Source organism: Capricornis sumatraensis, chromosome 22 (assembly GCF_032405125.1).
Source record: "Capricornis sumatraensis isolate serow.1 chromosome 22, serow.2, whole genome shotgun sequence".
Taxonomy (NCBI): domain Eukaryota; kingdom Metazoa; phylum Chordata; class Mammalia; order Artiodactyla; family Bovidae; genus Capricornis; species Capricornis sumatraensis.
This window is the reverse complement of record NC_091090.1, coordinates 1,356,297-1,378,707: the sequence shown is the minus strand read 5'-3', so window position 1 is coordinate 1,378,707 and position 22,411 is coordinate 1,356,297.

The following is a 22,411-nucleotide window of genomic DNA, read 5'->3' as shown; positions in this document are numbered from 1 at the left end:
GGAGCTCTGCCGTACTGGAGGCGCACTCGGCTCCGCCAAAGCAGTGAATGCAGCCACACACAGCAGGGCTGCCTTCTCTTCTCCCGAGGAGGCTCGCTTCCCGCATGCTGGAAACTAGGCTTCCAGGCGGGGCCACCTGTGCCTCCCACATGTCTTGGCTCAGGAGCTGCTTCCCTGAGCTGGGGCTGTGGACGGGAGTCCAGACACGCAGGGGCAGGCCCAAACCACCTGCACACGTCTCTGCTGGGGCGGAGAGCAGTAGGGAACTGACGTCTGTCAGGCACCTTCTGGGCGCTCACCGAGGCAGGCTCCGCGTGTGTGGGGCTACAGACCCCAGCCAGGGTCCCTGTGAGCCTTGTGCTCTCCGTGCTGTGCTGAGTCTGGGCGGTCAAGCAACCGCTGGAGGAGCCCTGCAGTTGCCCTCCCATTGCCTCTAATAGAGCCATCATTGCTGGAGAGCTTGGCAGTGTGCAACCCACCGGCAACTAAGCCCTCCACAAGAACGCTTGTGGACTAGGTGCAAAGGCAAGGCAGGAGTGGAGCTGAGGCCAGGAAGGCGCCAGTAGCATCTCCAAGTCTCGCGCAGCCCGCTCCTTTCTGGACTGGAAGCCTAACGCGTGGCAAGTCTGGGCAAGGCTCGCCAAGGGCACAGCAGCCTCACGCCAGCAACTATGAGAGATCGGGCCTTTGAGCAGAGCTGGAGCTCTGCCGTACTGGAGGGGCACTCGGCTCCGCCAAAGTACTGATTGCAGCTGCACGCAGCTGGGCTGCCTTCTCTTGTACTGAGGAGGCTCGCTTCCGGCATGCTGTAAACTAGGCTTCCCGACGGGGGCGCCCCGCGCCTCCTACAGGTCTTAGCTGAGGAGCTGCTTCCGTGAGCTGGGGCTGTGGAAGGGAGTCAGGACACTCAAGGGCAGGCCCCAACCACCTGCACACGTCTCTTCTGGGGAGTAGAGCACTAGAGAAATGACGTTTGTCAGGCAGCTTCTGGGCGCTCCCGGAGTTCCCCTCCGGTGTGTGGGGCTGCAGACCCCAGACAGGGGCCCTGTGAGCCTTGCACTTTCCGAGCTGTGCTGAGTCTGGGCGGTCAAGCAAACGCAAGAGGCGACTTGCAGTAGCCCTCCCTTTGCCTCTAATAGAGCCCTCACGGCTGGAGCGCTTTGCAGTGCGCAACCCACCGGCAACTAAGCCTTTCACAAGAACGCCTGGGGACTAGGTGCAAAGGCAAGGCAGGAGTGGAGCTGAGGCCAGGAAGGCGCCAGTAGCATCTCGCAGTCTCACGCAGCCTGCTCCTTCCTGGACTGGAAGCCTAGACACGAGGCAAGTTTGGGAAAGGCTCGCCCAAGGAAAAGCAGCCTCACGCCAGCAACTCTGCCAGATCGGGCCTCTGAGCGGAGCTGGAGCTCTGCCGTACTGGAGGGGCTCTCGGCTCCGCCCAAGCAGTGATTGCAGCCGCACGCATCTGGGCTGTCTCCTCTTCTCCCAAGGAGGGTCGCTTCCCGCATGCTGTGCACTAGGCTTCCAGGCGGGGGCGCCGCGCGCCTCCTTCAGGTCTTGGCTGAGGAGCTGCCTCCCTGAGCTGGGGCTGTGGACGGGAGCCCAGACATGCAGGGGCAGGCCCAAACCACCTGCATATTTCTCTGCTGGGGTGAGGAGCCCTAGGGAAATGACGTCCGTCAGGCACCTTCTGGGCGCTCACCGAGTCAGCCTCCGCGTGTGTGGGGCTGCAGACCCCAGCCAGGGGCCCTGTGAGCCTTGTGCTCTCCATGCTGTGCTGAGTCTGGGCGGACAAGCAACCGCTGGAGGAGCCCTGCAGTTGCACTCCCATTGCCTCTAATAGAGCCTTCACTGCTGGAGCGCTTGGCAGTGTGCAACCCTCCGGCAACTAAGCCCTCCAAAAGAACGCCTGGGGACTAGGTGCAAAGGCAAGGCAGGAGTGGTGCTGAGGCCTGGAAGGTGCCAGTAGCATCTCCCAGTCTCGCGCAGCCTGCTCCTTCCTGGACTGGAAGCCTAGCCGCGAGGCAAGTCTGGGCAAGGCTCGCCCAGGTCAGTACAGCCTCACGCCAGCAACTCTGCCCGATCGGGCCTCTGAGCAGAGCTGGATCTCTGCCGTACTGGAGGCGAACTCGGCTCCGCCAAAGCAGTGAATGCAGCCACACACAGCATGGCTGCCTTCTCTTCTCCTGAGGAGGCTCGCTTCCCGCATGCTGTAAACTAGGCTTCTAGGCGGGACCCCCTGCGCCTACCACAGGTCTTGTCTCAGGAGCTGCTTCCCTGAGCTGGGGCTGTGGACGGGAGCCCAGACACGCAGGGGTAGGCCCCAACCACCTGCCCACGTCTATGCTGGGGAGGAGAGCATTAGGGAAATGACGTCTGTCATTCACCTTCTGGGCACTCACCGAGTCAGCCTCCGCGTGTGTGGAGCTGCAGACCCCAGCCAGGGACCCTGTGAGCCTTGTGCTCTCCGTGCTGTGCTGAGTCTGGGGTGTTAAGCAGGGGTAAGAATAGACTTCCAGTTGCCCTCACTTTGCCTCCTATAGAGCCCTCAAGCTGGAGCTCTTGGAAGTGTGCAACCCACCGGCAACTAAGCCCTCCACAAGAACGCCTGGGGACTAGGTGCAAAGGCAAGGCAGGAGTGGAGCTGAGGCCAGGAAGGCGCCAGTAGCATCTCCCAGTCTCGCGCAGCCCGCTCCTTCCTGGACTGGAAGTCTAACCACGAGGCAAGTCTGGGCAAGGCTCGCCCAGGGCAGAGCAGCCTCACGCCAGCAACTCTGCCAGATTGGGACTCAGAGCAGCGCTGGAGCTCTGCCGTACTGGAGGCGCACTCGGCTCCGCCAAAGCAGTGAATGCAGCCGCACACAGCAGGGCTGCTTTCTCTTCTCCCGAGGAGGCTAGCTTCCCGCAAGCTGTAAACTAGGCTTCCAGGCGGTGCCCCCTGCGCCTACCACAGGTCTTGGCTTAGGAGCTGCTTCCCTGAGCTGGGGCTGTGGACGGAAGCGCAGACACGAAGGGGCAGGCCCCAAACACCCGCACACGTCTCTGCTGGGGAGAAAAGCACTAGGGAAATGACGTCTGTCAGGCACTTTCTGGGCGCTCACCGAGTCAGCTTCCGCGTGTGTGGGGCTGCAGACCCCAGCCAGGGACCCTGTGAGCCTTGTGCTCTCCGTGCTGTGCTGAGTCTGGGCGGTCAAAAACCGCTGGAGGAGCCCTGCAGTTGCCCTCCCATTGCGTCTAATAGAGCCCTCACTGCTGGAGCGCTTGGCAGTGTGGAACCCACCGGCAACTCAGCCCTCCACAAGAACGCCTGGGGACTAAGTGCAAAGGCAAGGCAGGAGTGGAGCTGAGGCCAGGAAGGCGCCAGTAGCATCTCCCAGTCTAGCGCAGCCGGCTCCTTTCTGGACTGGAAGCCTAAGTGAGGCAAGTTTGGGCAAGGCTCGCCCAGGGCAGAGCAGCCTCACGCCAGCAACTCTGCCAGATCGGGCCTCTGAGCAGAGCTGGAGCTCTGCCGTACTGGAGGGGCACTAGGCTCCACCAAAGCAGTGATTGCAGCCGCACGCAGCTGGGCTGCCTCCCCTTCTCCCAAGGAGGCTCGCTTCCCGCATGCTGTAAACTAGGCTTCCAGGCGAGGCCCCCTGCACCTCCCACAGGTCTTGGCTCAGGAGCTGCTTCCCTGAGCTGGGGCTGAGGACGGGAGCCCAGACATGCAGGGGCAGGCACAAACAACCTGCACACGTCTCTGCTGGGGAGGAGAAATCTAGGGAAATGACGTCTGTCAGGCACCTTCTGGGCGCTCCCGGAGTTCACCTCCAGTGTGTAGGGCTGCAGAACCCAGCCAGGGGCCCTGTGAGCCTTGTACTTTCCGTGCTGTGCTGAGTCTGGGCGGTCAAGCAAACCCAAGAGGTGACTTGCAGTAGCCCTCCCTTTGCCTCTAATAGAGCCCTCACGGCTGGAGCGCATGGCAGTGTGCAACCCACCGGCAACTAAGCCTTTCACAAGAACGCCTGGGGACTAGTTGCAAAGCAAGGCAGGAGTGGAGCTGAGGCCAGGAAGGCGCCAGTAGCATCTCCTAGTCTCGCGCAGCCTGCTCCTTCCTGGACTGGAAGCCTAGCCGCGAGGCAAGTGTGGGCAAAGCTCGCACTGGGCAGAGCAGCCTCACGCCAGCAACTCTGCCAGATCGGGCCTCTGAGCAGAGCTCGAGATCTACCGTACTGGAGGGGTACTCGGCTTCGCCAAAGCAGTGAATCTAGCCGCACACAGCAAGGCTGCCTTCTCTTCTCCTGAGGAGGCTCGCTTCCCGCATGCTGTAAACTACGCTTCCAGGCGGGGACCCCTGCGCCTACCACAGGTCTTGGCTGAGGAGCTGCTTCCCTGAGCTGGGGCTGTGGACGGGAGCCCAGACACGCAGGGGCAGGCCCCAGCCACCTGCACACGTCTCTGCTGGGGAGGAGAGCACTAGAGAAATGACGTCTGTCAGGAACCTTCTGGGCGCCCACCGAGTCAGCCTCCGCGTGTGTTGGACTGCAGACCCCAGCCAGGGGCCCTGTGAGCCTTGTGCTCTCCGTGCTGTGCTGAGTCTGGGCGGTCAAGCAACCGCTGGAGGAGCCCTGCAGTTGCCCTCCCATTGCCTCTAATAGAGCCCTCACTGCTGGAGCGCTTGGCAGTTTGCAACCCACTGGCAACTAACCCCTCCACAAGAACGCCTGGGGACTAGGTGCAAATGCAAGGCAGGAGTGGAGCTGAGGCCAGGAAGGCGCCAGTAGCATCTCCCAGTCTCGCGGAGCCTGCTCCTGTCTGGACTGGAAGCCTAACGCGACGCAAGTCTGGGCAAGGCTCGCCCAGGGCACAGCAGCCTCACGCCAGCAACTCTGAGAGATCGGGCCTTTGAGCAGAGCTGGAGCTCTGCCGTACTGGAGGGGCACTCGGCTCCGCCAAAGTACTGATAGCAGCCGCACGCAGCTGGGCTGCCTTCTCTTGTACTGAGGAGGCTCGCTTCCGGCATGCTGTAAACTAGGCTTCCCGGTGGGGGCGCCCCGCGCCTCCTACAGGTCTTATCTGAGGAGCTGCTTCCCTGAGCTGGGGCTGTGGAAGGGAGTCCAGACACTCAAGGGCAGGCCCCAACCACCTGCACACGTCTCTGCCTGGGAGGAGAGCACTAGGGAAATGACGGCACTCAGGCACCTTCTGGGCGCTCCCGGAGTTCAACTCCGGTGTGTGGGGCTGCAGACTCCAGCCAGGGGCCCTGTGAGCCTTGTGCTCTCCGTTCTGTGCTGAGTCTGGGCGGTCAAGCAACCGCTGGAGGAGCCCTGCAGTTGCCCTCCCATTGCCTCTAATAGAGCCCTCACGGCTGGAGCGCTTGGCAGTGTGCAACCCCCGGCAACTAAGCCCTCCACAAGAACGCCTGGGGACTAGGTGCAAAGGCAAGGCAGGAGTGGAGCTGAGGCCAGGAAGGCGCCAGTAGCATCTCCCAGTCTCGCGCAGCCTGCTCCTTCCTGGACTGGAAGCCTAGCCTCGAGGCAAGTCTGGGCAAGGTTCGCCCAGGGCAGAGCAGCCTCACGCCAGCAGCTCTGCCAGATCTGGCCTTGAGCATAGCTGGAGCTCTGCCGTACTGGAGGGGTACTCGGCTCCGCCGAAGCAGTGATTGCAGCTGCACACAGCTGGGCTGCTTCCCCTTCTCCCAAGGACGCTCGCTTCCCGCATGCTGTAAACTAGGCTTCCAGGCGGGGACCCTGCGCCTCCCACAGGTCTTGGCTGAGGAGCTGCTTCCCTGAGGTGGGGCTGTGGACGGGAGCCCAGACACGCAGGGCCAGGCCCCAACCACCTGCACATGTCTCTGCTGGGGAGGAGAGCACTAGGGAAATGACGTCTGTCAGGCACCTTCTGGGCGCTCACCGAGTCAGCCCCCGCGTGTGTTGGACTGCAGACCCCAGCCAGGGGCCCTGTGAGCCTTCTGCTCTCCGTGCTGTGCTGAGTCTGGGCGGTCAAGCCACCGCTGGAGGAGCCCTGCAGTTGCCCTCCCATTGCCTCTAATAGAGCCCTCACTGCTGGAGCGCTTGGCAGTGTGCAACCAACTGGCAACTAACCCCTCCACAAGAAAGCCTGGGGACTAGGTGCAGAGGCAAGGCAGGAGTGGAGCTGAGGCCAGGAAGGCGCCAGTAGCATCTCCCAGTCTCGCGCAGCCTGCTCCTTCCTGGACTGGAAGACTAGCCGCGAGGCAAGTCTGGGCAAAGCTCACCCTGGGCAGAGCAGCCTCACGCCAGCAACTCTGCCAGATCGGGCCTCTGAGCAGAGCTGGAGCTCTGCCGTACTGGAGGGGCACTCGGCTCCGCCAAAGCAGTGATTGCAGCCGCACACAGCTGGGCTGGCTCCTCTTCTCCCGAGGAGACTCGCTTCCCGCATGCTGTAAACAAGGCTTCCAGGCGGGGCACCCTGCACCTCCCACAGGTCTTGGCTCAGGAGCTGCTTCCCTGACCTGGGGCTGTGGATGGGAGCCCAGACACACAGGGGCAGGCCCCAACCACCTCCACACGTCTCTGCTGGGGAGGAGAGCACTAGGGAAGTTACGTCGGTCAGGCACTTTCTGGGCGCTCACTGAGTCAGCCTCCGCGTGTGTGGGGCTGCAGACCCCAGCCAGGGGCCCTGTGAGCCTTGTACTTTCCATGCTGGCTGAGTCTGTGCGGTCAAGCAAACGCAAGAGGCTACTTGCAGTAGCTCTCCCTTTGCCTCTAATAGAACCCTCACTGCTGGAGCGCTAGGCAGTGTGCAACCCACCGGCAACTAAGCCCTCCACAAGAACGCCTGGGGACTAGGTGCAAAGGCAAGGCAGGAGTGGAGCTGAGGCCAGGAAGGCGCCAGTTGCATCTCCCAGTCTTGCACAGCATGCTCCTTCCTGGACTGGAAGCCTAGCCGCGAGGCAAGTCTGGGCAAGGCTCGCCCAGGGCAGAGCAGCCTCACGCCAGCAGCTCTGCCAGATCGGGCCTTTGAGCAGAGCTGGAGCTCTGCCGTACTGGAGGCGCACTCGCCTCCGCCAAAGCAGTGAATGCAGCCGCACGCAGCAGGGCTGCCTTCTCTTTTCCCGAGGAGGCTCGCTTCCCGCATGCTGTAAACTAGGCTTCCAGGCGGGGGCCCCTGCGCCTCCCACAGGTCTTGGCTCAGGAGCTGCTTCCCTGAGCTGGGGCTGTGGACGGGAGCCCAGACACACAGGGGCAGGCCAAACCACCTGCACACGTTTCTGCTGGGGAGGAGAGCACTAGGGAAATGACGTCTGTCAGGCACCTTCTGGGCGCTCACCGAGTCAGCCTCTGCGTGTGTGGGGCTGCAGACCCCAGCCAGGGGCCCTGTGAGCCTTGTGCTTTCCGTGCTGTGCTGAGTCTGGGCGGTCAAGCAACCGCACAAGGAAACTTGAAGTTGCCCTCCCATTTCCTCTAATAGAGCCCTCACTGCTGGAGCGCTTGGCAGTGTGCATCCCACCGGCAACTAAGCCTTTCACAAGAACGCCTGGGGACTAGGTGCAAAGGCAAGGCAGGAGTGGAGCTGAGGCCAGGAAGGCGCCAGTAGCATCTCCCAGTCTCGCGCAGCCTGCTCCTTCTTGGAATGGAAGCTTAACCGCAAGGCATGTCTGGGCAAAGCTTGCCCTGGGCAGAGCAGCCTCACGCCAGCAACTCTGCCAGATCGGGCCTCTGAGCAGAGGTGGAGCTCTGCCGTAATGGAGGGGCACTCGGCTCCGCCAAAGCAGTGATTGCAGCTGCACGCAGCTGGGCTGCCTCCCCTTCTCCCAAGGAGGCTCGCTTCCCGCATGCTGTAAACTAGGCTTCCCGGCGGGGGCGCCCCGCGCCTCCTACAGGTCTTAGCTGAGGAGCTGCTTCCCTGATCTGGGGCTGTGGAAGGGAGTCCAGACACTCAATGGCAGGCCCCAACCACCTGCACACGTCTCTACTGGGGAGGAGAGCACTAGGGAAATGACCTCTGTCAGGCACTTTCTGGGCGCTCACCGAGTCAGCCTCCGCGTGTGTGGGGCTGTAGACCTCAGCCAGGGGCCCTGAGAGCCTTGTGCTCTCCGTGCTGTGCTGAGTCTGGGCGGTCAAGCAACCGCTGGAGGAGCCCTGTATTTGCCCTCCCATTGCATCTAATAGAGCCCTCACTGCTGGAACGCTTAGCAGTGTGCAACCCACTGGCAACTAAGCCCTCCACAAGAACGCCTGGAGACTAAGTGCAAAGGTAAGGCAGGAGTGGAGCTGAGGCCAGGAAGGCGCCAGTAGCATCTCGCAGTCTCACGCAGCCTGCTCCTTCCTGGACTGGAAGCCTAGTCACGAGGCAAGTCTGGGCAAGGCTCGCCCAGGGCAAAGCAGCCTCAAGCCAGCAACTCTGCCCGATCGGGCCTCTGAGCGGAACTGGAGCTCTGCCGTACTGGAGGCGCTCTCGGCTCCGCCCAAGCAGTGATTGCAGCCGCACGCATCTGGGCTGCCTCCTCTTCTCCCAAGGAGGGTCGCTTCCCGCATGCTGTAAACTAGGCTTCCAGGCGAGGGCGCCGCGCGCCTCCTTCAGGTCTTGGCTGAGGAGCTGCTTCCCTGAGCTGGGGCTGTGGACGGGAGCCCAGACATGCAGGGGCAGGCCCAAACCACCTGCACATTTCTCTGCTGGGGTGGGGAGCCCTAGGGAAATGACGTCTGTCAGGCACCTTCTGGACGCTCACCAAGTCAGCCTCCGCGTGTGTGGGGCTGCACACCCCAGCCAGGGGCCCTGTGAACCTTGTGCTCTCCGTGCTGTGCTGAGTCTGGGCGGTCAAGCAACCGCTGGAGGAGCCCTGCAGTTGCCCTCCCATTGCCTCTAATAGAGCCCTCACTGCTGGAGCGCTTGGCAGTGTGCAACCCACCGGCAACTAAGCCCTCCACAAGAACGCCTGGGGAGTAGATGCAAAGGCAAGGCAGGAGTGGAGCTGAGGCCAGAAAGGCGCCAGGAGCATCTCCCAGTCTCGCGCAGCCTACTCCTTCCTGGACTGGAAGCCTAGCCGCGAGGCAAGTCTGGGCAAGGCTCACCCAGGGCAGAGCAGCCTCACGCCAGCAACTCTGCCAGATCGGGCCTCTGAGAAGAGCTGGAGCTCTGCCGTACTGGAGGCGCACTCGGCTCCGCCAAAGCAGTGAATGCAGCCACACACAGCAGGGCTGCCTTCTCTTCTCCCGAGGAGGCTCGCTTCCCGCATGCTGTAAACTAGGCTTCCAGGCGGGGCCACATGCGCCTCCCACATATCTTGGCTGAGGAGCTGCTTCCCTGAGCTGGGGCTGTGGACGGGAGTCCAGACACGCAGGGGCAGGCCCAAACCACCTGCACACGTCTCTGCTGGGGAGGAGAGCACTAGGGAAATGACGTCTGTCAGGCACCTTCTGGGCGCTCACCGAGTCAGCCTCCGCGTGTGTGGGGCTACAGACCCCAGCCAGGGTCCCTGTGAGCCTTGTGCTCTCCGTGCTGTGCTGAGTCTGGGCGGTCAAGCAACCGCTGGAGGAGCCCTGCAGTTGCCCTCCCATTGCCTCTAATAGAGCCATCATTGCTGGAGCGCTTGGCAGTGTGCAACCCACCGGCAACTAAGCCCTCCACAAGAACGCCTGGGGACTAGGTGCAAAGGCAAGGCAGGAGTGGAGCTGAGGTCAGGAAGGCGCCAGGAGCATCTCCCAGTCTCGCGCAGCCTGCTCCTTCCTGGACTGGAAGCTTAGCCGCGAAGCAAGTCGGGGCAAGGCTCGCCAGGGCAGAGCAGCCTCACGCCAGCAACTCTGCCAGATCGGGCCTCTGAGCAGAGCTGGAGTTCTGCCGTACTGGAGGCGCACTCGGCTCTGCCAAAGCAGTGAATGTAGCCGCACACAGCAGGGCTGCCTTCTCTTCTCCCAAGGAGGCTCGCTTCCCGCATGCTGTAAACTAGGCTTCCAGGCGGGGCCCCCTGCGCCTCCCACAGGTCTTGGATCAGGAGCTGCTTCCCTGAGCTGAGGCTGTGGACGGGAGCCCAGACACGCAGGGGCAGGCCCCAAGCACCTGCACACGTCTCTGCTGGGGAGGAGAGCACTAGGGAAATGACGTCTGTCAGGCACCTTCTGGGCGCTCACCGAGTCAGCCTCCGCGTGTGTGGGGCTGCAGACCCCAGCCAGGGGCCCTGTGAGCCTTGTGCTCTCCCTGCTGTGCTGATTCTGGGCGGTCAAGCAACCGTAAGTACAGACTTCCAGTTGCCCTCACTTTGCCTCTAATAGAGCCCTCAAGCTGGAGCGCTTGGCAGTGTGCAACCCACCGACACCTAAGCCCTCCACAAGAACGCCTGGGGACTAGGTGCAAAGGCAAGGCTGGAGTGGAGCTGAGGCCAGGAAGGCGCCAGTAGCATCTCCCAGTCTCGCGCAGCCCGCTCCTTTCAGGACTGGAAGCCTAGCCACGAGGCAAGTCTGGGCAAGGCTCGCCAAGGGCAGAGCAGCCTCACGCCAGCACTCTGCCAGATAGGGCCTCTGAGCAGAGCTGGAACTCTGCCGTAGTGGAGGCGCACTCGGCTCCCCCAAGCAGTGATTGCAGGCACACGGGTCTGGGATGCCTCCTCCTCTCCCAAGGAGGCTCGCTTCCCGCATGATGTGCAATAGGTTTGTAGGCAGGGGCGCCCCGTGCCTCCTACAGGTCTTAGCTGAGGAGCTGCTTCCCTGATCTGGGGCTGTGGAAGGGAGTCCAGACACTCAATGGCAGGCCCCAACCACCTGCACACGTCTCTACTGGGGAGGAGAGCACTAGGGAAATGACGTCTGTCAGGCACTTTCTGGGCGCTCACCGAGTCAGCCTCCGCGTGTGTGGGGCTGTAGACCTCAGCCAGGGGCCCTGAGAGCCTTGTGCTCTCCGTGCTGTGCTGAGTCTGGGCGGTCAAGCAACCGCTGGAGGAGCCCTGTATTTGCCCTCCCATTGCATCTAATAGAGCCCTCACTGCTGGAACGCTTAGCAGTGTGCAACCCACTGGCAACTAAGCCCTCCACAAGAACGCCTGGAGACTAAGTGCAAAGGTAAGGCAGGAGTGGAACTGAGGCCAGGAAGGCGCCAGTAGCATCTCGCAGTCTCACGCAGCCTGCTCCTTCCTGGACTGGAAGCCTAGTCACGAGGCAAGTCTGGGCAAGGCTCGCCCAGGGCAAAGCAGCCTCAAGCCAGCAACTCTGCCCGATCGGGCCTCTGAGCGGAACTGGAGCTCTGCCGTACTGGAGGCGCTCTCGGCTCCGCCCAAGCAGTGATTGCAGCCGCACGCATCTGGGCTGCCTCCTCTTCTCCCAAGGAGGGTCGCTTCCCGCATGCTGTAAACTAGGCTTCCAGGCGAGGGCACCGCGCGCCTCCTTCAGGTCTTGGCTGAGGAGCTGCTTCCCTGAGCTGGGGCTGTGGACGGGAGCCCAGACATGCAGGGGCAGGCCCAAACCACCTGCACATTTCTCTGCTGGGGTGGGGAGCCCTAGGGAAATGACGTCTGTCAGGCACCTTCTGGGCGCTCACCAAGTCAGCCTCCGCGTGTGTGGGGCTGCACACCCCAGCCAGGGGCCCTGTGAGCCTTGTGCTCTCCGTGCTGTGCTGAGTCTGGGCGGTCAAGCAACCGCTGGAGGAGCCCTGCAGTTGCCCTCCCATTGCCTCTAATAGAGCCCTCACTGCTGGAGCGCTTGGCAGTGTGCAACCCACCGGCAACTAAGCCCTCCACAAGAACGCCTGGGGAGTAGATGCAAAGGCAAGGCAGCAGTGGAGCTGAGGCCAGAAAGGCGCCAGGAGCATCTCCCCGTCTCGCGCAGCCCGCTCCTTCCTGAACTGGAAGCCTAGCAGCAGCAAGTCTGGGCAAGGCTCGCCCAGGGCAGAGCAGACTCTCGCCAGCAAATCTGCCAGATCGGGCCTCTGAGCAGAGCTGGAGCTCTGCCGTACTGGAGGCGCACTCGGCTCGGCAAAGCAGTGAACGCAGCTGCACACAGCAGGGCTGCCTTCTCTTCTCCCGAGGAGGCTCGCTTCCCGCATGCTGTGCACTAGGCTTCCAGACGGGGGCGCCCCGCGCTTCCTAAAGGTCTTGGTTGAGGAGCTGCTTCCCTGAGCTGGGGCTGTGGACGGGAGCCCAGACACGCAGGGGCAGGCCCCAACCACCTGCACACGTCTCTGCTGGGGAGGAGAGCACTAGGGAAATGCCGTCTGTCAGGCAGCTTCTGGGCACTCACCGAGTCAGCCTCCGCGTGTGTGGGGCTGCAGACCCCAGCCAGGGGCCCTGTGAGCCTTGTGCTCTCCGTGCTAGGCTGAGTCTGGGCGGTCAGGTAACTGTAAGGATACACTTCCAGTTGCCCTCACTTTGCCTCTAATAGAGCCATCAAGCTGGAGCCCTTGGCAGTGTGCAACACACTGGCAACTAAACCCTCCACAAGAACTCCTGGGGACTAGGTGCAAAGGCAAGGCAGGAGTGGAGCTGAGGCCAGGAAGGCGCCAGGAGAATCTCCCAGTCTCGCACAGCCCGCTCCTTTCTGGACTAGAAGACTAGCCGCGAGGCAAGTCTGGGCAAGGCTCGCCCAGGGCAGAGCAGCCTCACGCCAGCACTCTGCCAGATCGGGCCTCTGAGCAGAGCTGGAGCTCTGCCGTAATGGAGGTGCACTCGGCTCCACCAAAGCAGTGATTGCAGCCGCACGCATCTGGGCTGCCTCCTCTTATCCCAAGGAGGCTCGCTTCCCGCATGCTGTGCACTAGGCTTCCAGGCGGGGGCGCACCAAGCCTCCTACAGGTCTTGGCTGAGGAGCTGCTTCCGTGAGCTGGGGCTGTGTTCGGAAGCCCAGACACGCAGGGGCAGGCCCCAACCACCTGAACATGTCTCTGCTGGGGAGGAGAGCACTAGGGAAATGACGTCTGTCAGGCACCTTCTGGGCGCTCACCGAGTCAGCCTCCGCGTGTGTTGGACTGCAGACCCCAGCCAGGGGCCCTGTGAGCCTTCTGGTCTCCATGCTGTGCTGAGTCTGGGCGGTCAAGCTACCGCTGGAGGAGCCCTGCAGTTGCCCTCCCATTGCCTCTAATAGAGCCCTCACTGCTGGAGCGCTTGGCAATGTGCAACCCACTGGCAACTAACCCCTCCACAAGAACGCCTGGGGACTAGGTGCAAAGGAAAGGCAGGAGTGGAGCTCAGGCCAGGAAGGCGCCCGGAGCATCTCCCAGTCTCGCGCAGCCTGCTCCTTCCTGGACTGGAAGCCTAGCCGCGAGGCAAGTCTGGGCAAAGCTCGCCCTGGTCAGAGCAGCCTCACGCCAGCAACTCTGCCAGATCGGGCCTCTGAGCAGAGCTGGAGCTCTGCCGTACTGGAGGGGCACTCGGCTCCGCCAAAGCAGTGATTGCAGCCGCACGCAGCTGGGCTGGCTCCTCTTCTCCCGAGGAGACTCGCTTCCTGCATGCTGTAAACTAGTCTTCCAGACGGGGCCCCCTGCAACTCCCACAGGTCTTGGCTGAGGAGCTGCTTCCCTGAGGTGGGGCTGTGGACGGGAGCCCAGACACGCAGGGGCAGGCCCCAACCACCTGCACACGTCTCTGCTGGGGAGGAGAGCACTAGGGAAATGATGTCTGTCAGGCATCTTCTGGGCACTCACTGAGTCAACTTCCCCGTGTGTGGGGCTGCAGACCCCAGCCAGGGGCCCTGTGAGCCTTGTGCTCTCCGTGCTGTGCTGAGTTTGGGCTGTCAAGCAACCGTAAGAATAGAATTCCAGTTGCCCTCACTTTGCCTCTAATAGAGCCCTCAAGCTGGAGCGCTTGGCAGTGTGCAACCCACCGGCAACTAAGCCCTCCACAAGAACGCCTGGGGACTAGGTGCAAAGGCAAGGCAGGAGTGGAGCTGAGGCCAGGAAGGCGCCAGTAGCATCTCCCAGTCTCGCGCAGCCTGCTCCTTCCTGGACTGGAAGCCTAACCGCGAGGCAAGTATTGGCAAGGCTCGCCCAGGGTAGAGCAACCTTACGCCAGCAACTCTGCCAGATCGGGCCTCTGAGCAGAGCTGGAGCTCTGCCGTACTGGAGGCGCACTTGGCTCCGCCAAAGCAGTGAATGCGGACGCACACAGCAGGGCTGCCTTCTCTTCTCCCAGGAGGCTTGCTTCCCGCATGCTGTAAACTAGGCTTCCAGGCTGGGCCCCCTGCGCATCCCACATGTCTTGGCTTAGGAGCTGCTTCCCTAAGCTGGGGCTGTGGACGGGAGCCCAGACACGCAGGGGCAGGCCCCAACCACCTGCACACGTCTCTGCTGGGGAGGAGAGCACTAGGGAAATGACGTCTGTCAGGCACCTTCTGGGCGCTCACCGAGTCAGCCTCCGCGTGTGTGGGGCTGCAGACCCCAGCCAGGGGCCCTGTGATCCTTGTGCTCTCCGTGCTGTGCTGAGTCTGGGCGGTCAAGCAACCGTAAGAATAGACTTCCAGTTGCCCTCACTTGGCCTCTAATAGAGCCCTCAAGCTGGAGCGCTTGGCAGTGTGCAACCCACCGGCAACTAAGTCCTCCACAAGAACTCCTGGGGTCTAGGTGCAAAGGCAAGGCAGGAGTGGAGCTGAGGCCAGGAAGGCGCCAGTAGCATCTCCCAGTCTCGCGCAGCCCGCTCCTTTCTGGACTGGAAGCCTAGCCGCGAGGCAAGTCTGGGCAAGGCTCGCCCAGGGCAGAGCAGCCTCACGCCAGCACTCTGCCAGATCGGGCCTCTGAGCAGAGCTGGAACTCTGACGTAGTGGAAGCGCACTCGGCTCCGCCCAAGCAGTGATTGCAGCCCAAAGCATCTGGGCTGCCTCAACCTCTCCCAAGGAGGCTCGCTTCCGACATGCTGTGCACTAGGATTCCAGGCGGGGGCGACCCGCGCCTCCTACAGGTCTTGGCTGAGGAGCTGCTTCCCTGAGCTCGGGCTGTGGTCAGGAGCCCAGACACGCAGGGGCAGGCCCAAACCACCTGCACACGTCTCTGCCGGGGAGGAGAGCACTAGGGAAATGACGTCTGTCAGGCACCTTCCGGGCGCTCACCGAGTCAGCCTCCGCGTGTGTGGGGCTGCAGAACCCAGCCAGGAGCCCTGTGAGCCTTGTGCTCTCCGTGCTGTGCTGAGTCTGGGCGGTCAAGCAACCGCTGGAGGAGCCCTGCAGTTGCCCTCCCATGGCCTCTAATAGAGCCCTCACTGCTGGAGCGCTTGGCAGTGTGCAACACACCGGCAACTAAGCCCTCCACAAGAACGCCTGGGGACTAGGTGCAAAGGCAAGGCAGGAGTGGAGCTGAGGCCAGGAAGGCGCCAGTAGCATCTCCCAGTCTCCCGCAGCCCGCTCCTTTCTGGACTGGAAGCCGAGCCTCGAGGCAAGTCTGGGCAAGTCTCGCCCAGGCCAGAGCAGCCTCACGCCAGCACTCTGCCAGATCGGGCCTCTGAGCAGAGCTGGAGCTCTGCTGTACTGGAGGCGCACTCGGCTCCGCCAAAGCAGTGAATGCAGCCGCACACAGCAGGGCTGCTTTCTCTTCTCCCGAGGAGGCTCGCTTCCCGCATGCTGTAAACCAGGCTTCCAGGCGGGGCCCCCTGCGCCTCCCACAGGTCTTGGCTCAGGAGTTGCTTCCCTGAGCTGGGGCTGTGGTCGGGAGCCCAGACACGCAGGGGCAGGCCCCAACCACCTGCACACGTCTCTGCTGGGGAGGAGAGCACTAGGGAAATGAGGTCTGTCAGGCACCTTCTGGGCGCTCCCGGAGTTAAACTTCGGTGTGTGGGGCTGCAGACCCCAGCCAGGGGCCCTGTGAGCCTTGTGCTCTCCGTGCTGTGCTGAGTCTGGGCGGTCACGCAAAACGCAAGAGGCGACTTGCAGTAGCCCTCCCTTTGCCTCTAATAGAGCCCTCACTGCTGGAGCACTTGGCAGTGTGCAACACACCGGCTACTAAGCCCTCCATAAGAACGCCCGGGGACTAGGTGCAAAGGCAAGGCAGGAGTGGAGCTGAGGCCAGGAAGGCGCCAGTAGCATCTTCCAGTCTTGCACAGCATGCTCCTTCCTGGACTGGAAGCCTAGCCGCGAGGCAAGTCTGGGCAAGGCTAGCCCAGGGCAGAGCAGCCTCACGCCAGCAGCTCTGCCAGATCGGGCCTCTGAGCAGAGCTGGAGGTCTGCCGTACTGGAGGCACACTCGGCTCCGCCAAAGCAGTCAATGCAGCCGCACACAGCAGGGCTGCCTTCCCTTCTCCCGAGGAGGCTCGCTTCCCGCATGCTGTAAACTAGGCTTCCAGGCGGGGCCCCCTGCGCCTCCCACAGGTCTTGGCTCAGGAGCTGCTTCCCTGAGCTGGGGCTGTGGACGGGAGCCCAGACACGCAGGGGCCGGCACAAACCACCTGCACACGTCTCTGCTGGGGAGGAGAGCAATAGGGAAATGACGTCTCTAAGGCACCTTCTGGGCGCTCACCGAGTCAGATTCCGCGTGTGTGGGGCTGCAGACCCCAGCCAGGGGCCCTGTGAGCCTTGTGCTCTCCGTGCTGTGCTGAGTCTGGGCGGTCAAGCAACCGTAAAAATAGACTTCCATTTGCCCTCACTTTGCCTCTAATAGAGCCCTCAAGCTGGAGCGCTTGACAGGGTGCAACGCACCGGCAACTAAGCCCTCCACAAGAACGCCTGGGGACTAAGTTGAAAGGCAAGGCAGGAGTGGAGCTGAGGCCAGGAAGGCGCCACGAGCATCTCCCAGTCCCGCGCAGCCCGCTCCTTTCTGGACTGGAAGCCTAACGCGAGGCAAGTCTGGGCAAGGCTCGCCCAGGGCAAAGCAGCCTCACGCCAGCAACTATGAGAGATCGGGCCTTCGAGCAGAGCTGGAGCTCTGCCGTACTGGAGGGGCACTCGGCTCCGCCAAAGTACTGATTGCAGCCGCACGCAGCTGGGCTGCCTTCTCTTGTACTGAGGAGGCTCGCTTCCGGCATGCTGTAAACTAGGCTTCCCGGCGAGGGCTCCCCGCGCCTCCTACAGGTCTTAGCTGAGGAGCTGCTTCCCTGAGCTGGGGCTGTGGACGGGAGCCCAGAAACGCAGGGGCAGGCCCTAACCACCTGCACACGTCTCTGCTGGGGAGGAGAGCACTAGGGAAATGACGTCTGTCAGGCTCCTTCTGGGCGCACACCGAGTCAGCCTCCGCGTGTGTGGGGCTGCAGACCCCAGCCAGTGGCCCTGTGATCCTTTTGCTCTCCGTGCTGTGCTGAGTCTCGGCGGTCAAGCAACCGTAAGAATAGACTTCCAGTTGCCCTCACTTTGCCTCTAATAGAGCCCTAACTGCTGGAGCACTTGGCAGTGTGCAACCCACCGGCAACTTAGCCCTCCACAAGAACGCCTGGGGACTAGGTGCAAAGGCAAGGCAGGAGTGGAACTGAGGCCAAGAAGGCGCGAGTAACATCTCCCAGTCTCGCGAAGCCCGCTCCTTTCTGGACTGGAAGCCTAACGCGAGGCAAGTCTGGGCAAGGCTCGCCCAGGGCACAGCAGCCTCACGCCAGCAACTATGAGAGATCGGGACTTTGAGCAGAGCTGGAGCTCTGCCGTACTGGAGGGGCACTCGGCTCCGCCAAAGTACTGATTGCAGCCGCACGCAGCTGGGCTGCCTTCTCTTGTACTGAGGAGGCTCGCTTCCGGCATGCAATAAACTGGGCTTCCAGGCGGGGGCGCCCCGCGCCTCCTACAGGTCTTAGCTGAGGAGCTGCTTCCCTGAGCTGGGGCTGTGGAAGGGAGTCCAGACAATCAAGGGCAGGCCCCAACCACCTGCACACGTCTCTGCTGGGGAGGAGAGCACTAGAGAAATGACGTCTGTCAGGCACCTTCTGGGCGCTCACCGAGTCAGCCTCCGCGTGTGTGGGGCTGCAGACCCCAGCCAGGGGCCCTGTGAGCCTTGTGCTCTCCGTGCTGTGCTGAGTCTGGGCAGTCAAACAACCGCTGGAGGAGCCCTGCAGTTGCCCTCCCATTGCCTCTAATAGAGCCCTCACTGCTGGAGCGCTTGGCAGTGTGCAACCCACAGGCAACTAAGCCCTCCACAAGAACGCCTGGGGACTAGGTGCAAAGGCAAGGCAGGAGTGGAGCTGAGGCCAGGAAGGCGCCAGGAGCATCTCCCAGTCTCGCGCAGCCTGCTCCTACCTGGACTGGAAGCATAGCCGCGAGGCAAGTCTGGGCAAGGCTCGCCCAGGGCAGAGCACCTTCAAGCCAGCAGCTCTGCCAGATCGGGCCTCTGAGCAGAGCTGGAGCTCTGCCGTACTGGAGGCGCACTCGGCTCCGCCAAAGCAGTGAATGCAGCCGCACACAGTAGGGCTGCCTTCTCTTCTCCCGAGGAGGCTCGCTTCCCGCATGCTTTAACTAGGCTTACAGGCGGGGCCCCCTACGCCTCCCACAGGTCTTGGCTCAGGAGCTGCTTCCCTGAGCTGGGGCTGTGGACGGGAGCCCAGACACGCAGGGGCAGGCCCAAACCACCTGCACACGTCTCTGCTAGGGAGGAGAGCACTAGGGAAATGACGTCTGTCAGGCACCTTCTGGGCGCTCACTGAGTCAGCCTCCGCGTGTGTGGGGCTGCAGACCCCAGCCAGGGGCCCTGTGAGCCTTGTGCTTTACGTGCTGTGCAGAGTCTGGGCGGTCAAGCCAACGCAAGAGGCGACTTGCATTAGCCCTCCCTTTGCCTCTAATAGAGCCCTCACGCCTGGAGCGCTTGGCAGTGTGCAACCCACCGGCAACTAAGCCGTTCACAAGAACGCCTGGGGACTAGGTGCAAAGGCAAGGCAGGAGTGGAGCTGAGGCCAGGAAGGCGCGAGTAGCATCTCCCAGTCTCGCGCAGCCCGCTCCTTCCTGGACTGGAAGCCTATGTGTGAGGCAAGTCTGGGAAAGGCTCCCCCAGGACAGAGCAGCCTTACGCCAGCAACTCTGTCAGATCGGGCCTCTGAGCAGAGCTGGAGCTCTGCCGTACTGGAGGGGCACTCGGCTCCGTCAAAGCAGTGATTGCAGCCGCACGCAGCTGGGCTGGCTCCTCTTCTCCCGAGGAGACTCGCTTCACGCATGCTGTAAATTAGGCTTGCAGGCGGGGCCCCCTGCCCCTCCCACAGGTCTTGGCTCAGGAGCTGCTTCCCTGAGCTGGGGCTGTGGACGGGAGCCCAAACACACAGGGGCAGGCCCCAACCACCTGCACACGTCTCTGCTGGGGAGGAGAGCACTAGGGAAATGACGTCTGTTCGGCACATTCTGGGCGCTCACCGAGTCAGCCTCAGCGTGTGTGGGGCTGTAGACCCCAGCCAGGGGCCCTGAGAGCCTTGTGCTCTCCGTGCTGTGCTGAGTCTGGGCGGTCAAGCAACCGCTGGAGGAGCCCTGTAGTTGCCCTCCCATTGCATCTAATAGTGCCCTCACTGCTGGAACGCTTAGCAGTGTGCAACCCACTGGCAACTAAACCCTCCACAAGAACGCCTGGACACTAAGTGCAAAGGTAAGGCAGGAGTGGAGCTGAGGCCAGAAAGGTGCCAGTAGCATCTCGCAGTCTCACGCAGCCTGCTCCTTCCTGGACTGGAGGCCTAGTAACGAGGCAAGTCTGGGCAAGGCTCGCCCAGGGCAAAGCAGCCTCACGCCAGCAACTCTGCCCGATCGGGCCTTTGAGCGGAACTGGAGCTCTGCCGTACTGGAGGCGCTCTAGGCTCCGCCCAAGCAGTGATTGCAGCCGCACGCATCTGGGCTGCCTCCTCTTCTCCCAAGGAGGGTCGCTTCATGCATGCTGTGCACTAGGCTTCCAGGCGAGGGCGCCGCGCGCTCCCGTCAAATCTTGGCTGAGGAGCTGCTTCCCTGAGCTGGGGCTGTGGACGGGAGCCCAGACATGCAGGGGCAGGCCCAAACCACCTGCACATTTCTCTGCTGGGGTGGGGAGCCCTAGGGAAATGACGTCTGTCAGGCACCTTCTGGGCGCTCACCGTGTCAGCCTCCGCGTGTGTGGGGCTGCAGACCCCAGCCAGGGGCCCTGTGAGCCTTGTGCTCTCCGTGCTGTGCTGAGTCTGGGCGGTCAAGCAACCGCTAGAGGCGCCCTGCAGTTGCACTCCCATTGCCTCTAATAGAGCCCTCACTGCTGGAGCGCTTGGCAGTGTGCAACCCACCGGCAACTAAGCCCTCCACAAGAACGCCTGGGGACTAGGTGCAAAGGCAAGGCAGGAGTGGAGCTGAGGCCAGGAAGGTGCCAGTAGCATCTCCCAGTCTCGCGCAGCCTGCTCCTTCCAGGACTGGAAGCCTAGCCGCGAGGCAAGTCTGGGCAAGGCTCGCCCAGGGCAGAGCAGCCTCACGCCTGCACCTCTGCCCGATCGGGCCTCTGAGCAGAGCTGGAGCTCTGCCGTAATGGAGGCGCACTCGGCTCTGGCAAAGCAGTGAATGCAGCCGCACACAGCAGGGCTGCCTTTTCTTCTCCCGAGGAGGCTCGAGTCCCAAATGCTGTAAACTAGGCTTCCATGCTGGGCCCCCTGCGCCTCCTACAGGTCTTGGCTGAGGAGCTGCTTCCCTGAGCTGGGGCTGTGGACGGGAGCCCAGACACTCAGGGGCAGGCCCCAACCACCTGCACACGTCTCTGCTGGGGAGGAGAGCACTAGGGAAATGACGTCTGGCAGGCACCTTCTGGGCGCTCACCTAGTCAGCCTCTGCGTGTGTGGGGATGCAGACCCCACCCTGGCGCCCCTTGAGCCTTGTGCTTTCCGTGCTGTGCAGAGTCTGGGCGGTCAAGCAAACGCAAGAGGCGACTTGCAGTAGCCCTCCCTTTGCCTCTAATAGAGCCCTCACGGCTGGAGCGCTTGGCAGTGTGCAACCCACCGGCAACTAAGCCTTTCACAAGAACGCCTGGGGACTAGGTGCAAAGGCAAGGCAGGAGTGGAGCTGAGGCCAGGAAGGCGCCAGTAGCATCTCCCTGTCTCACGCAGCCCGCTCCTATCTGGACTGGAAGCCTAACGTGCGGCAAGTATGGGCAAGGCTTGCCCAGGGCAGAGCAGCCTCACGCCAGCAACTCTGCCAGATCGGGCCTCTGAGCAGAGCTGGAGCTCTGCCGTACTGGAGGCGCACTCGGATCCGCCAAAGCAGTGATTGCAGTCGCACGCAGCTGGGATGCCTCACCTTCTCCCAAGGAGGCTCGCTTCCCGCATGCTGTCAACTAGGCTTCCAGGCGGGGTCCCCTGCGCCTCACACAGGTCTTGGCTCAGGAGCTGCTTCCCTGAGCTGAGGCGGTGGACGGGAGCCTAGACACGCAGAGGCAGGCCCCAACCACCTGCCCACGTCTCTGCAGTTAAGGAGAGCACTAGGGAAATGACGTCTGTCAGGCACTTTCTGGGCGCTCCCGGAGTTCGTCTCCGGTGTGAGGGGCTGCAGACCCTAGCCAGGGGCCCTGTGAGCCTTGTGCTCTCCGTGCTGTGCTGAGTCTGGGCGGTCAAGCAACCGCACATGGAAACTTGAAGTTGCCCTCCCTTTGCCTCTAATAGAGCCCTCAAGCTGGGGCTCTTGGAAGTGTGCAACCCACCGGCAACTAAGCCCTCCACAAGAACGCCTGGGGACTAGGTGCAAAGGCAAGGCAGGAGTGGAGCTGAGGCCAGGAAGGCGCCAGTAGCATCTCTCAGTCTCGCGTAGCCTGCACCTTCCTGGACTGGTACCTAGCCGCGGCAAGTGTGGGCAAGGCTCGACCAGGGCAAAGCAGACTCACGCCAGCAACTTTCCAGATCGGGCCTCTGAGCAGAGCTGGAGCTCGGCCGTACTGGAGGCGCACTCGGCTCCGGAAAAGCAGTGAACGCAGCCGCACACAGCAGGGCTGCCTTCTCTTCTCCTGAAGAGGCTCGCTTCCCGCATGCTGTGCACTCGACTTCCAGGCGGGGGCGCCCCGCGCCTCCTACAGTTCTTGGCTGAGGAGCTGCTTCCCTGAGCTGGGGCTGTGGACGGGACCCCAGACACTCAGGGGCAGGCCCAAACCACCTGCACACGTCTCTGCTGGAGAGGAGAGCACTAGGGAAATGACGTCTGTCAGGCACCTTCTGGGCACTCACCGAGTCAGCCTCCGTGTGTGTGGGGCTGCAGACCCCAGCCAGGGGCCCTGTGAGCCTTGTGCTCTCCGTGCTGTGCTGAGTCTGGGCGGTCAAGCAACTGCTGGAAGAGCCCTGCAGTTTCCCTCCCATTGCCTCTAATAGAGCCCTCACTGCTGGAGCGCTTGGCAGTGTGCAACCCACCGGCAACTAATCCCCCACAAGAACGCCTGGGGACTAGGTGCAAAGGCAAGGCAGGAGTGGAGCTGAGGCCAGGAAGGCGCCAGTAGCATCTCCCAGTATCGCGCAGCCCGCTCCTTCCTGGACTGGAAGCCTTTGTGTGAGGCTAGTCTGGGCAAGGCTCGCCCAGGGTACAGGAGCCTCACGCCAGCAACTATGAGAGATCGGGCCTTTGAGCAGAGCTGGAGCTCTGCCGTACTTGAGGGGCACTCGGCTCCGCCA